Source organism: Alligator sinensis, unplaced genomic scaffold (genome assembly GCF_000455745.1).
Source record: "Alligator sinensis unplaced genomic scaffold, ASM45574v1 scaffold405_2, whole genome shotgun sequence".
NCBI classification, from domain to species: domain Eukaryota; kingdom Metazoa; phylum Chordata; order Crocodylia; family Alligatoridae; genus Alligator; species Alligator sinensis.
The window spans coordinates 939,298-952,543 of NW_005842160.1; positions in this window are offsets into that span (position 1 = coordinate 939,298).

A 13,246-nucleotide genomic window follows, 5' to 3' on the forward strand; every position below is an offset into this window, starting at 1 on the left:
TCTCCATTTTTTTTAACTTTATCTGCTAACTTGTATGAACAGTACAAACTGCTTTTCTGCCTTTACTAGAATATTACCTTAAAGCTGTTAAAGCAAGTCATCTGCTGCCCTTTGCAAGTGAAGTGTTAACTGCTGCTGATAAAGTCACTCAAAAGCTGATACAGACATAAACAAATGCCAGGATAGCCAGAAATAAGAATATAAAATGTTTATGACTCTCATGCATTTAATTGCAAATAGTGCAAAAAGATGCATTATTTGTCTAATTTTAATCTTGGAAGATTTTTTTAACTTACTGAGGTTAAGGTATCTGCTGAACTGAAGTCAGGTCCTCACATGGGTGCAGCTTGAAGTTGGATTGCTAATACTATCTAGCAATGTAAATCTTATGCACACTTGGCTGTCTCCTTTTTACCATGTTACAGAGTTGTGCAGCACCTGATATATCTATCTGGCCCCAGAAAGGAGAATTTAAAATTACTGTACTGTCTATACTATAAATCCAGCAATAATGTCAATTTCTTTGGCTACTGAATTTGTTGCCATTTGTTACCAACAACCTCTTAATAAACACTTTCTTCAGTCATTTTTTCTAAGACAACCTTTGTATCTCCATATACAGTTTTTCTGCAATACAGGGGAAAGAGAATTTCAGTAGAGTATAACACTGTCACATGTTAATTCTCTTCCTTTGTAAAAGACAGAACACCATCGCACACTGTAACAAAGGTTGCTTATTTATCAAGCAGGTGACATTTATGGACTCTTTCTGTTCCAGACATGTTACTCATCTTATACCAAATTGCTATGGATGTAAATGGTGCCACTGTCTTTGATAAATGATGTATATTTGTGTAATTGAGCTGCTTATTCTTTCATTATTTAGAAGCTCTAGCTGTCATGGCAAAGACTTCTTTAATGTCACAGCTAATTAGAAAGCAATTTTTTCCCAAATAAACCATTGTTTTTTAAAGGAGTTTGTACCTAGGAAAAGTATTGCGAGATCATTCTGTGCATAAGAGATCACATGAAAGAGGATAAAAGAAGAAAATAAATATGGTAGGGAGGTTGACATTTAACACATGACAACTTACATTAACTGGACAGGTCTAACCAAAACAGAGGCAGGAGGCTGTCTTGCTCTTTCTAAACCTATAAACCCTCTGGGACTAACAATCTGAGCCCCTTCATAACAATTAATTCTGTTTAAAAATATATAAAATATTTAGATACAGGTGAAATAAATTAATTTGTTTCTATCTGGATGAAGTTCTCTGTCTCTTTTTAAGATTCACAAGTAAACAAGTCATCTATCCAGAAGTGTAATCAGCTGACAATTACATAATTTGTTCAGATAAAAATGCTGTTGGCCAAAACTGAACTTGTTTCTAAAGCATTGTTATCGTTGTGGTTCTTCACAAAAGAAGCCAGGATTCAATTCCATTTCTACAAACCCTAGTCCTTCATTTCCAAATGGAGAGGAATTTCTTCTAAGAGACCTGCAAAATGACTTCATATAACCATCAATCTAAGCAGGCAATCCAAGTCCAGGAAAGATTGGTTCCTGAGTTTGAATGAACTCTTAACATTCTCTTCTGCAAGATAAACATGCACTCCATAAACCTCTGATTGGTCTAAACAGCGAAAACATCTGTTTAGACTCAAGGACAGCTTTCTGGCTGAGTTCAGCAATTGGGAGGCTTAGATACTCTGAGCATCAGATCCCTCCTTGTTGCAAGCAACAAAACATTATTACTGCAGTCAGTAAGATGTACCAGAAAGAGTAACGAGCATGGGAATAACCAAACTACAGAAATAGCCATAAACAATCCAAGCAATAAGACAATTAAATAATAGCTCTCATACTATCCTGTACTCCCCCTGTTTTTCATATAGAGGAACAACTGCTGTGTATTACCAGAGAACAAAAACAAATGGTAGGTAAAATCATATATTATGAGTAAAAAATTCACTGGAACAGGACTCTGAATCTATGTCTCCCCTCCCTGGTGAGTGGCCTAAACGCTGGGCGATAGTCTTCCTCTCTCTCTTTGCCTCTGAATATTAATCATTCCTTGGAAACTGTATTGCTTCAGTTGCCACAGAGAGAGGCCCATCCCAGAATATCATGTAGCTTGGGAAAAGGCCGATATAAGTTCAAGTCCAATCAGGTACAAGATAAATTTCAATCGGTCTCCCCCACATTCCAGCAAAATCACTTAACCACTAAGCTACTGAGGCATAACTAGTAATTTCAGTGCCCTGAGCAGAGATGTTGTCAGGAGCCAGAGAGGAGGGGTTTGCAGAGTGCTGGAAAGTAGAGGTGGAAGGGTGCCTACCAAGCAGTGGAGGGCAGGGGTGAGGGGCACCACAAGATCCTTCTGGCACCACCTTCAAAACTGATGCTCACGGCTGAGGCCCACACACCGCCTATTAGTGTAACTAAGGCAGGGTGTTCCCTGTATTTTGTGAGAGAGGAATCAACAGTCCTCATGGACAAGAACCCTTACACTGAAAGGTGGCATAGATATTTAGGAGGGGCAAGGCTTAAAACCTAGTGTTTTAGTGGATTCCATTTTTTACCACTTAACTCTCCCAACATATTGAATAGACCATAGGATCATAGCAAAGTAGGATTGGAAGGGACCTCGAGGAGGTCATCTTATCCAATCTCTTGTCCAAGGCAGAAGCACTACTGTCTAAACAAAGTAACTTGACAATGTAACCACTTGGGTGGATGAAGGGAATGCTGTGGATATAGTGTATCTGGATTTCAGCAAGTTTTTTGACAAGGTCCCACATGATCTCATAAAAAATTGCATAAGTGTGAGCTAGCTGACACTATTATAATGTGGATAGATAAGTGGCTTAATAGCCAGAAGCACAGGGTAATTCTTAATGGGTCCATGGCAGAATGGCAGGAGGTTTTGAGTGGAGTCCCACAGGATTGTTAGGACACTTAGAAGTGTATATGGGCCTGATGCTGTTCAATGTGTTCATTAACAATTTGGATGCTGACATAGGATGTTCTTGAGCAAATTTGTGGATGACAAAAATGAGAAGGATTGTGAACACACTGGAGAATATGAGCACAATTCAGAAGAATCTCAACAGATTGGAATGTTGGGTAGAGTTAACGGTATGAAGTTCAATGCGTCCAAATGCAAGGTGCAACACCTAGGGAGGAATAATCAAAAACACAAATATAAAACGTGTAACACCTAGCTGGATAGCAGCACCATGGAAAGGACTTGGGAGTCTTGGTGCACTACAGGATGAGTCTGCACTGGGATGCAGCCGCACAAAAGGCAAATGCAGTTTTAGAATGCATTAGGTGCAAGACTATCATAACACCTCTCTACTCAGCACAGTTGGAACAGGGCAAAATGAAAAATGCAGAATTAAATGTCGTTAAAAGAATTCTCAAAAACAAAAACATAAGGAAAACAAATTCCATATGTTTAATATTAAATAAGATCATGAAAACATAATGATCAGAACTCAAAACATAATGTTTGTTTTGTTAGTGACTCACTGGATGATAGGATCTGCAAAAACCAACTTGGATTATACTTCATGACAATGACTTTATAGCCACAGAATGTAAAACAATGGGATACTAGGAAATGTGGGTTTGATTCAGCCTTCGTGATCTTGTCAAGCAGTTCCATCAACTTTAATAATTGTATTCTGACCTTGGATAAAGTCAGATGCTAATAAAGTTGCACATTCTGTACCATTTCTAACAGCTGAGCCCATTGAGGTACTAAGTACCAGCTAGGAAATAATGGGTACACTGAACTCCCATTGCTATAACTGGAAGGTAAAAGCAATATTCAGCACCTTATGGTATCAGGCTCTAAATCCATAAAACAAAAGCACAAATGTAAATAGTGAACATTTTCATGTTGGGCAAATCAATACTATAAAGCAGTAATAATAATAATAAGAAGAAGTAGTAGTAAAAAAACATTTACAATTAATAAATTAAGAGCCACTCTACCTTTGATGTGCATATTGGATTTCCACAGATGGAAGTCCCATGGGCACAATATTTAGTCCCCTGAAAATTATGCAGCCAACATTTAGCCAAGGGATAATATCTTCCCATCACTGTTGAAATCACCAGAAGCACAAGCTTGATCTTTCTAAGTCATCTACATGATGCAAGTGGGTTTAGAATTCACCCACTGCTCTGGAATTCCTCCTTCAGAACCAACCTTCAGATAGACACCATCAAACATGCAATCACTAAGAGGACCTTGAGTGGGCTAAAATAGAGAGGAATATAAGAATTTTACTAGTATCAATTCTGGGATTGATCAATAAATATCGGCCTTAGCATGGAGTGCAGTTTGATTCCACTCCATGCTAAGCGGTCCATATCCAGTTTGATATAGAGCCGGGATATGAATTTTTTCTCATTTTATTTTGCCGCTCAGCAAAATTCTTTTTTTTTTTTAATCTTAAATTTATTCTCAAAGCACAATATTTTCATTCTATATTTTCATAACAAAAGAATAGATTAATAATAAAAACAACAAAACCCATTTTTTTTAAAGGCTTCATGATTCTTCTGTCTTTTTTTTTTTTCTAAGATTGAGGGAAGTTTTCTTCATACAACCCAAATAAAGGAAAGGAAGTACGCTGCATCACTCCATGGAAAAGCTGATGATCAAGTAGTGCCATAACAGCAGCACCATTACACTGCCTTCTTGCCCAGTTAAATCAGAGCCGCAGAGCACAACAAACTTGGATTGGAACTTGGCATAGTTAAGGGGAAAAGAAAGGCACGACAAGGAATAAAACCCATTCCTTTTATGTTCTTCTAATAGGTTCACTTGCCTTTCTAGCTTATGTAAACCTTTAGGTCCCCTCTACATGTTACATGAATAGTGCAATTAACTGGCTAATTGCACAATTACCTTGAGACCAGCTATATGTGTGCAGTACTTATCACACCATAAACGGTTAGTTCCCAACCAGTTATAAAGTCAGACCTCAAAAATATGTACTAACTTTATAGCTGGTTGTAATCAATCTTTAATTTACACCTGTAACAGTGTCTCCCCTGCAGCTGGGAGACTCATCAGCTGATGGGACTCCCATCCAAGGCTGGGAGTCCCACAATTTAAGGGGATTCTCAGTCCCAGCAGCTGCTACTCTGGGTCCTGGCAGCACCCTGCAGCTGCCAGGATGTAATCCTGAAAGTGTGGACACTGGGTCCCAGCACTATACCTCCCAGTGCCGAGATGCAGGTGGGCCCTGGCAGCTGTGGGGCACAGTTGTGATCTCAAAGTCCTGGGGGTGCATGGAGCCCTGGGGCTGGGGGACTGCAACTGCTATGGCTCCCCATGCCCCTGGGAGTGAAAGATCAGGGCAACCATAATCTCTCAGCCATGGGGTTGTGTGAAACCCCCAGGGCTGGGAGATCACAGCAGCCACGATCTCCCAGTCTCAAGAATGGATGAAGCCCCAGGGTTGGGAGAACATGACTGCCATGATCTCCCAGCCCCAGGGGTTTCACATACCCCTGAGGCTGGGAAATCATGGCAGCTGTGTCTCCCAGCTGCAGGGGGATGAGAAGTGTCCAGGTGGCTGGGATCCTCTCAACTGAGAGGTCCCATGCAGCCATGGGGGGAGGAGGAGGAGTGTTAAACCTCCCTACCCTCCTTCAGCCTGCCAGCCTAGGGTGGGGCATGGCCACAGACCCTGCTCGGACATCATGGGAAACAAAACCCTGGCAGGAGCTGGAATGGGGTCCTGCATGGCCATGGAGGGGATTTAAAACCTCCCTCTCTCCCTTATCCTGCTGGGCCAAGGCCAAGGCATGACCACATGCCCCACTCTCTGCTTGAGTGGAGGGGACAAAAGCCTGGCAGGAACTGCCCCCACCCACCTGGGGGCAGGAGGGCAAAAGCCTGGCAGGGGCTGCCCCACTCCCCCCCACCAGGGAGACCCTGACTAGGGTCCCGTGTGGGCCAGGGATGGGGTTTAAACCCCACTCTCTTCCCTCAACATGGTGGTCCAGGATGGGAGTGGGGGAAGTGGGGGATAAGCTTGGCAGGAACATCCCCCCCCTCCTACCTGCTCCAGCCCTGGGGTAGAATCCCATGTGGGCCACGGAAGGGGATTTAAATCCCACCTCCCCCTGGCCTCAGCATGCTGGCCCTGGGTTGGGACATGGCCATGTCCCCTCCATTCGAGCACGGAGTGGGGAGCCTTGGAGCTTCCTTCCTCCCCTTTGGCAGTGGCTGGCAGACTGTGAAGCATGCCTTAGTGCCTCCCAGCTTCTGGCCTGAGCCACTTCAGGAATGTGGCTGCATTTCCAGAATCCAAAATGAATGTCTGTTCAGTTTCTTCTCAATTCAAACACCTCAGTTTGGACTAACACACAAAGACTGGATCAATTCAGCCTCTGGCTTGTTGAATGTCTGTACTTAGCCCAGATGTCAACAAAAGAGAAAAGTTAGACATATTACTACACAGAATCCTGTGTTCCAAACTCACCTCTTTTGAAAAATTTAATGTCTCCTATGCTTCTGATTTTTCTACTCTTTCATTCTTTATCTGAACTTGATTACTGCTTCACATACTTTAAGCCCACATTCATCTAGCCACACTTTCCAATCATCACTTAGAAATGAGCAAATAGTTCTTGACAAAATAATTAGTGAATGATTTTTGGTGAATTCTTTATAAAACATCCATTGTTGAGTTTACTTATTATTCAAAATGATTTGCCTAGTAACTCTTGGTCTGATTTGCAAAGAAAACCATGCAAATAAATCTAAGGTTTCAGTTTTGACTCTTTCATTGATCACATGAATCACATCTCTGACTAATGAACACATACTCTTAATTTTCTTATGTAAATAATTACAAATTTAACATTTTCCCAATATTGCAATATTTGCCTGACATTGTGTATATCTGTGAACATTCCTGCCAGTATATTTGCTTTCAGCAAACATACACAGGAGGGTTGCAATCTCCTACCAAAGCAAGTTGGTAAAAAAATTTGAATAAATATTCATGGATTTTATTTTGCTTGTTTGCATTTTCAGAATTTATCTCTGACCACCTGAGAGAGAACCCTTTTTCCTGCCTTGCACATCTGGCTCCAAACTCCAAATGTATTATAATATTCAGTCTGCTTGGTACCATGCCATTTAATACAATAGAAACTGCCAGATCATTGTTATGCTTGAGAGAGCTTAAAAAGGAAGAACACTTTTTTGTTCCCATATGTATCCTACAGTCAAACCAGAAAGTGCTCTCCTATAGAGAGGTCACCTCTCCCTCTGCACCCTAGAGCTGCAGCTGCACACGGCAGGCATATTTCAGCAGTCAGTTCAAAGGGTAGACCTGGCAAAGCACAGGAAAGACTGTTCTTAGTGGAGAGCCTTTGACTATGGAATTCACTCTTACTGGAGACATCTTTACCTGAATCTTGTTTCCTTGAGGGCATGGTGCACGACTCATCTTTAGTTGGATTTCTGCTAATAGTGCTATAGCATATTCTTGGAAAATGTCTTCAGGACATGTTCCCTTTTACTAATCTATTATTGCTTGCAGACAGGGAAGAGTGTCTCTTCCCGCACTCTTCAATCTCTGGGAAAGAACTTTCATATTTCTGGATGTGGAAAAAAAGGAGCTTAGATGAAAGGGTATGTATGATCTCAGATATATAATAAAAAAAAAAAAATCTTTTCATGCCATAAGAGGTCCTGGAAAATTCTTTAAGTAATCTCGAAATCCATGGATTTCTCATCTCTGCTTGTGCCATTTACATCAGTGGTGCCATGTAAACTGTCATTGGGATTTTTATCATTAAGGTCATGGAAGAATTATAACTTGGTATACTACAGCAACATTAGGATATACAGTTTTGTTGCATTATCTACTATAAAGCTTCACAATCACAAATTGTAAAGTACATTACAACTTTCACAACCCCCTAACCACCTTTGTTTACTTCAACTTGACAAGCATTTCTCTGGATTCCAAAAATCTAGAGCAGGGGTGTCAAAATCATCTTGCGCCCTGGATCAGGAGTGCTCAGGGCTCGTTGCAGATAGGATTCAAGGGAATGAGGAAGTGGCAGCAGCAGCTTCAACCCTGACCCAAGGCATCTGGCAGTGGCTTCAGTTCCTGCTGCATTACCCCTGTGCCACAGCAACAGCTCCAGCTTGGGGCATGCAGCAGGGGCTAGTGGCCAGGGAAGTGGGGCCATGGCAGTAGTGACAGGTTGAGTGGACTGGGGGAGTATCATCCCTTGCTCACCCTACTACTGCTGATTTATATGACCACTGGGGCCAAAGGACCCCATATTCTGTGGCAGACCATGGCCCTGGCCAGGCCTTCAACTTCTACTGGTCCCCCAGTAGCCTGGCAGGTGGGATAGAGTGATTTCATAAGCCAGGTGTTTGACCCACCTAATCTAGAGTTTGTCTGTTAGTCCATTTTAGTTCACCTGTCCTATTTACATTAACCACCACAGAAAACTTTGACTTCAGATTGCTGTTATAAATGCTAGTGATATATTTTGATCCTTCTGGTGTAATTTCTATATGTGATGAGATACTGTGGAGGAATTCAATCCAAACTCTTCCAAATGAAAAAGGGAGAAGCTTCAGCACAGGAAAACACCTGGAAATCATAGAAAAATAAGATTGGAAAGGACCTCGGGAGGTCAAGTTCAACCCTCTGCTTATGGGAGGATCATCCCTATATAACCCATTGAAGCCAAGTGCTTGCCTAACTGGCTCTTAAAAATTTCCAAGACTAGAAATTCAACAACCTCTCTCAGTAATCTGTTCTTGTACTTCGTTATTCCAATGGCTATAAAAATGTTCCTAGTATCCAACCTAAATTTCCCTTGTTGCAATTTAAAACTATGACTACTTGTTTTGTCTCCTTCAGTGACAGAACATACTTCACCACCATCCTTTTAATAAGCACTCTTCATGTATGTGAAGACAGTTACCAAAGCCCCACCTCCCCAGTCTTCTCTTCTTAAAGCTAGATAACCCCAGTTCTTCCATTCTTTCCCTGAAAATCATCTTTCCAAGACTTCTAATAATTTTTGCTGCTCTCCTCTGGACTCCTTCCAGTTTGTCTGCATCTTTCTTGAGGTGCTCAAAACTAGGCACAGTCCTGCAGGTAAGGCCTCACCAGCACTGATGAGACCAGAATGATCACTTCTCTTGATTTGCAAGTCACACTCCTGTTAATACAAACCAGTACACCATTGGTTTGTCTTGTAACAAGAGTGCACATTCAGCTTGTGATCAACTACAAACTCTACCCCCTGATCCTTTTCAGCAGTGCTGTAGCCTAGGCAAATATTCCCCAATTTGTATTTGTGCATGTGATTCTCTATCCAAATTCATGAATTTGCACTTTTCTTATTTAATTTCATTTAAGTTCAGACCATTTTTCTGATTTTTATCAAGGATATTATAAATCCTACACCTATTCTCCAGCCCATCCATACTTCCACCAGCTTCTTGTCATCCACAAATTTGTGAAGTGTGTACTCAATCCTATCCTCTAAATCCTTAATAAAGGTATTAAAAATACCAGACCCAGAACAGACTCCACCCAATAGTTGCTCTTGACAAATCCATGTTGGCTGTTCCCAGTTGTCCTTGTTCTCTTCTAGGTGCTTTGAAACTGATCCTTGGATGACATGCTTCATAATCTTTTTAGGTATTGAGGTCATATTGACTGGTCTGTAATTCCCCAGATATTCCTCCTTCCTTTTTTTCAAGATGAATATTACATATGCCTTTTCGAGTCACCTTTGCAGGAAGCATTCTGAGTTACAAGTATCCCCTGAGCCAAACAAAAGTTCACTGGTGGTTTCAGGGAGGGGAATCTAGCTCCTGGCCATAGCCTGCAGCTGGCTTCCCCTAGCAATGGCTCCTCCTGTCTCCCAGCCTGTCCGTGTTCTCAGAATGGTAGGGGGGTGGGAAAGGCAGCAGAGTAAGCTCAATGTAGGGGTTCCCTGGCCAGTGCTGGAGAGTGGGGTGGGTGAATTGGAGCTGCCCAACCTCAGGGGAGCCCCAATACATCCACCCCACCCTCCAGAACTGGCTGAAAAAAATGCTAAACCAAAATCCTGCTGCTCCCTTTCCCCCTTCCCATTTTGAAAACAGCAACAGGATGGTAGACGGTGCAGACACAAGTTAAAGAAGACACACTGCCCTTTTCATTGTGACCCAGAGACTATCAATAAGTCTGACACTACATATGTACCTCAGAACATGTACTTGTTTCTTTACTTGGCTCCAACACCACCCCTCTTCCCATCACCCACCTGTGCTTCCTGAACAAGTTATACACAACTTCAGCGTTCTGTTTCTAGAAATTTTGATATAGGTTTTAAAGATTCTCTTTGATTAACTAGGCAGTATAGTCTAGACCCTTTGCACAGGGATGCTTAGAACACAAAGTTAGATGGCATCTATCAAATGAAGGAACACACTTCAAGACTTACCTCATTTCCTGTGCTCCTGAATGCAGAAAAGCTCTGCACTATTGTTTGGTGCCTCCTACTTATTCATCTGGACCAGCATTAACAGACTGGAAGAGTCATCCACCCAGTGCAGATGGGGTGGAATATTAGGGCACTGTGACAAAAGCTGTGGTTCTGAGATGCAGGGCATGACCCCCTCATCAGTACAGGATTGACCACAGAATAATCAAAAATAACGAGAAGGGGTGAGGGAGAACTTATTTGGGAAGCCAGTCAATATCCAAGACACATCAAATTCACTCTCTAAAGGCTCCTACAGACATGTGGAAAGCCTGCTCAGGTACGCTGGAAATCCAGCGTGTCAGAGCAGACTTGATTAATTGAGTCTGCTAGAACACAGAAATTGATGTGCTCTGGCAGCCTTCCACATCCTGTGTATCAGGGTCCCTGTACTTCCCCAAGCTGATAAAATGGCAATGGGGTGCTCTGAAATAAAACACATTCAATGAGCTTTAGTTCAAAGCCCCCCGCCACCACTTTTTCATCACAGGGATGCATGGGGATACTGACACACGTGATGCATGGGCACTTTTAATTGGTGCAGCTTGCTAATTAAAGTGCCTGATGCCACATCCCAAATCTCATGCAAAAATGCTCAATGGGTGCATCTACATGAGATGCTTACTGCAGAGTTGCATTATTAGCTCCACAGTAAAGCATGACCATCTAGTGCTATTAGGCTGAAGTAAACTAATTATCTCCACTGTAGGATAATATTGCCCAGCACAAGTAATATTCATTCTATGGCAGAATTATTTTCTCTGCCACAACACCTGTGTAGACAGTGATGGGGGCTGGCGGGGCACAAGGGTGTTACAGTGTGGTGCTGCCTGCCAGCTTGCCCCATACTGTAGCACTCTTGTGCCCCAGCCAGCCCCTCTGCAGCACAATGAGCCAGGGCAGAGCAATTCTAGGCTGGTAGGCTAAACCTCCTGAGCCCCTTGCCAGCTGGGGCTGCGCCACTCTGGCTCAGTGTCCTGCATTCTGGGATGAATGTGTAAATGCTGCATCTGGGACCAATAAATTCTGGTGCAAACTACACCGGAGTTTATTCAGGCACACTAATTCTATATGTAGATGTGCCCTAAGATGTTTTTTCTAATTTTGCTCAGTTTAGTTTTATATGTCTCCAGGGAGGGGGATTTTAACACTTAGCTTGGCAGAATATTCCACAGATTTCATAAAAGGGTTCACTGTTTTATTTAAAATTCTCTTTTTCTTAACCTCGGCCTATTCTCCTTTTCTTAACCTTTAACTCAAGTAAGACCCTTTTTGGCTTTTGTACACTTCAAATATCTTTACATTTTATGCTATCCTTCTTAGTTACTCATATTTGCCAGTCTTTATTTATTTTGCTCTCTCAATCTTTCCTGTTAAATCAGTCCCTCTGCTTTCCCCTCCCCCCCCGCCCAAGTTTTGTTGTACCTCTCTGAAATCTTATCCACTGGCATCCATTGAAGTTCCCAACACTAAACTCAGAACCAGTGCTCCCTGTTTGGAAACATAATACCTCCATACAGGCAGTCACAAATCACAGTGTTTTCTCAAGACCTGGTCCACACTACAAATTCATATCTAGTGTTTTGTCTCTTACTGCCCCCTGGGCCTTTTTTTGGCATTGTTGCTTTCCGGGTTTCTACTTCCCACTGTCAATCTGTGTTTAGAGTCAATTTCCCCCAAGAGCATTAGAGCTGCATTTTTCCAAACAGAATATCATTATTTTCAGCTCTTATTTCTAACCTTTCTGTGTTACTTTATTGTTTTTGGTCTTCAGTGGAGTTAATTCACAACACTGCCTCCCCAGATTAGCATTCTCAGAAAATGTCATTAACATGTTTTATTTTACCACCTCTTCAAGTTCATTAATGAAAATGTTAAATAAAACAGACCTCCAAATACCTCCCATAAAACATTACTGTTTATCATTAAACTCTCCAACAGGGTTCTTCCAATTTTTCGTACATGGGAAACAACTCCATGTACATTTCAAAACCATTTGATTTAGTTTTGCAAATAAGGTTTCTGTAGATGCTGTAGACCCTATTTCTAAAAATCAAAGTACATTCCATCCATTTTATTCCCTTGTTCTTTGGCTAGGCTACCCTATTATCCCTGATAACACTTTTCCAACTCAAATACCTCCTAGTTAACAAACAGGAAAAATAGTTTGGTGATATGCTGTAGAGAAACTAAAGATATTCCCTATCTCTGGTAGATTATCATTCAAAGACAGACACTGTGAGACACAGTTAAGACATTACAGTTAACCCTCAGGAAAACAGAGAATTCTCTTTGTTTAATTTTCCTAACATCACTCTACTCTCTAATAATATGACATCAGAGTGGAGTAGGCACTTGGTGTGGCTTAGTGCTCCTCTGCACTACAGTAGTAATGAATAGTACAGAAATTATTTGAATAATAAAAGAATGAAGGCCTTCTCAATGGGAAGGCTGTTCTATACAGAGTGAAATAAGGCATGAGCATTAGAGAGAGGAGGAAATGAAAGAGGCAAAAAAGCAAAGTCACACATGAAGACAAAGGAATGTGGTAGGAAAAGAGATCTGATATAAAGGCTGTTGCTGGTTGTACAAGGGGAAAAATAGTTTAAGTGTGAAACGATGGACAAAAGAAAGCCCATGAAGGGAGTTCAATGTGGGAGTGACACTATCTGATCAACAGGTGAGGAAGATAATTTCAGCAGG